Source organism: Pelmatolapia mariae, linkage group LG5 (assembly GCF_036321145.2).
Source record: "Pelmatolapia mariae isolate MD_Pm_ZW linkage group LG5, Pm_UMD_F_2, whole genome shotgun sequence".
Classification (NCBI taxonomy): Eukaryota; Metazoa; Chordata; class Actinopteri; order Cichliformes; family Cichlidae; genus Pelmatolapia; species Pelmatolapia mariae.
The window spans coordinates 37,064,313-37,067,415 of NC_086231.1; positions in this window are offsets into that span (position 1 = coordinate 37,064,313).

Consider the following 3,103-nt stretch of genomic DNA (forward strand, 5'->3'; position numbering starts at 1 on the left):
TGCTGGTCAGTCACAGGAGCACGTTCAGTGAGAGACTGAGAAGCACCACTGAATGACACAGGAAATCATTCCTGCCTGTTGCCATCTCCGTGTACAACTCATCCACTTAACACACTGTATACTGCAATAGCTACACCCTTTTTGCACATGCTCTTCTTTCTTATCAGATAAGATGAGAAAGAAGATATTTATCAATAAGTGACTTATATATATATACAGTATATATATATACATACATATATATATATATATTAGGGGTGCAACGATACTCGTATCGATATTGAACCGTTCGATACAGTGCTTTCGGTTCGGTACGCATATGTATCCAACAATACAAAATTTTTAATTTATTTTATCAACTTTTCTTCTGACGATGCTGTGGATCCGCGTTCGACTACTCCGCCTAGGCTGCACTGTCGAGCGCAGATCCACTGAGCGCAGCGCAAGCTAGCAAGACAGAAGCTTAGCTCATTGCAGCATGGCAAATTGAACCTCCCCCACCCTCATTCAGATCTGGCCTTTGGAACTATTTTGGGCTTCATGTGAAGTATGACCCTGAAGGTAAGCGCATCATGGACAAAAGTAAAACAGTATGTCGGATGTGCCACGCAATGCTCGATTACATGGGTGGGAACTACTGCGTTAGCGCAGTTTGCTCGTTAACGTGTTGACGCCGTTCACCCCCACGCACGGGGCGATCCACGGTAGCTCGTTAACGGAGATTTGCCGTGTTGTGGCGTTAATGTCATTTCAGATTAACGCTGACAGCACTAGTGGGAACACAATGAATATGACTGCACATTTACTCCGACATCATCCTAGTGCAAAGACAAGTGGAAGCAGACAAAAACAACAAGCACGCATGCTACAAACTTTACCCGTGTCATTTAGACAGCCGTTAGCACATGATTCTCCTTATGGGGACCTGATATGTTTAATATGCTGCTGAGAATATACTCCAGAAGAAGGGTATAGTATAGCTTTTATTTTGGAAAGAGCCATTTCTCTGTAATAAACTCTCTTTTCCAAAGATGAGTGATTTCTCGATCTGATAGATTTATTATTTTGTTGTTTCAGCAACATTAAATTTAAAAACTGTACATTTGAGTTAAAATATATATTTATAATTTTAATAAATGACAAATTAAAAAAGCATGAACATTTTTTTGTATCGGAAAAATATCGAACCGTGACACCAAAGTATCGAACCGAACCGAACCGTGAATTTTGTGTATCGTTGCACCCCTAATATATATATGTATATATTATGTATATTGTGCTATTTCTTACTTCTTGCATTGTCTGTTTGTACTCTGATTCTGATTTTTCTTGGCCTTCAGACAATAATTCTGATTGCTACAGTGCCAGGCAGGGCAGGCAAAAAAAAAGAAGAAGAGTGAATTGGAAGAGGGGGGGACCCAGGACAGGAAGTAAGCAGTTATCAAAGACACCATTTCTTCAGATGCAATATCTTTGGTTGACTTTCCTCCAATGATAGAAGGAGAAATGCCCGCCACTCATAAATCATCAGAGACTACAATGAAGCAACAAAGAATACCAGACTAAGAGAAAAAGTAGAACTGGCTAAATCAAGGAGGTGCATCTGGAGGTGTATATGTCTGTGATGGTTGGGAGGCTGCCTCCAACAACCCTCTGTGCAGCCTTCACCACCCTCTGTAGAGCTTTCCTCTCTGCCACAGTGCAGTTTCCGTGCCACACGTTGATGCCAGAGCACAGAACACTCTCCACCGCACATCTAGGAGACGAGGACTGAGCTCTCAAGTCCTGCACGCCTCAATCGCCTCAGGAAGTAGAGCAACATGAGATTTCAAAACAAAAGAGAAGAGATAGAAGAGTCAAGTTGAAGAACCACAGTAGATCTGTGGGAATGCAAGTGAGTGGGAGATTTGCTGGAATCTTAAAAGGAAAACTTCTACAGGAGGCGGCGGTACATAAGGAGCAGCTGGACGGCCTGCAAAACCAAGCCGAATGAATGATAGGCTTTATCGAGTGAGTCGTGACACTGGCACAGAGGAGGAACACACCCAGTTGGGGTGTCTAAAAGCAACCGGTAATTGATTTTCCAGGCAGATCATTATAACCCCATGGCAGGGCATATGGGATATGAGAAAATTCTTGAGTGAATAATGGCCGATTTTATTGGCCAAGAATCCGAGTGAATGTACACCAATGGTGCACGTCCTGCCCGGAATGTCTGCTGGTTATCCAGCCAGCCATCCCAAAAGCGACTTTGTGCTCATTTGAGCGCATTGGCATAGACCTCATTGGGCCATTTCACTGGAGTGCATGCAGCTATCGCTATGCATTCGTTCCGGTGGATTATGCAACATGATACCCAGAAGCAGTGGCACTGCACACCATTTCTGCTAAAAGTGTGGTGCAGGTACTGTTTCACATCATCTCCCAAGTCGGCATGCCGAAAGAGATACTGACTGATCAGGGCACGTCGTTCATGTCTCGCACACTAAATGTAGCCCGGCCTCAGTCAGGCGGTGGGGGTATGTGGTGGAGGTGTGGTCACTAGCTCAGTGTTTTGTTTATCTTTGTCGGGTCATGTGTCAGGACTTCACCTCTCTCTTAGAACACCTTAGGCTCCCCCAGGTGCCTATTTCTCCCCGTCCCCTGGTCTTGTCTGTTGTGGTTGTAGTAACTCAAAATAATCTGGGGTTTAGCCGGATGCAGTCCCAGCCTCAAGGTGTGTGGCAGGGGTGTGGTCTCTGGTGGTAGAGGGGTGGTGCAGCGGGCTTGGGGGGCAGTGCTTTCCACAATTGCCTCAGGGACTCCAGGACCACGGCCACCCATGATGTGGACATGCTCCGCCGAGGTGTCACTATGGATAATCACATCATCCAAGTAGGCGGCAGCATATGCAGTGTGCAGCCACAGCACCTGGTCCATGAGGCGGTGGTAGGTGGCTGGGGCTCCAAACAAGCCGAAAGACATGTTGCTGCACCTCTTTTTGCTTCTATCTCACATTATAGGACTAACAGCTGGAGACTCAATCACTCCTCAACAACTAGCTAAACGTAAGCCAAAGTGGCAGTTTTTGTTTTTGACGCTGTCACCGGTACGAGATTTCGGA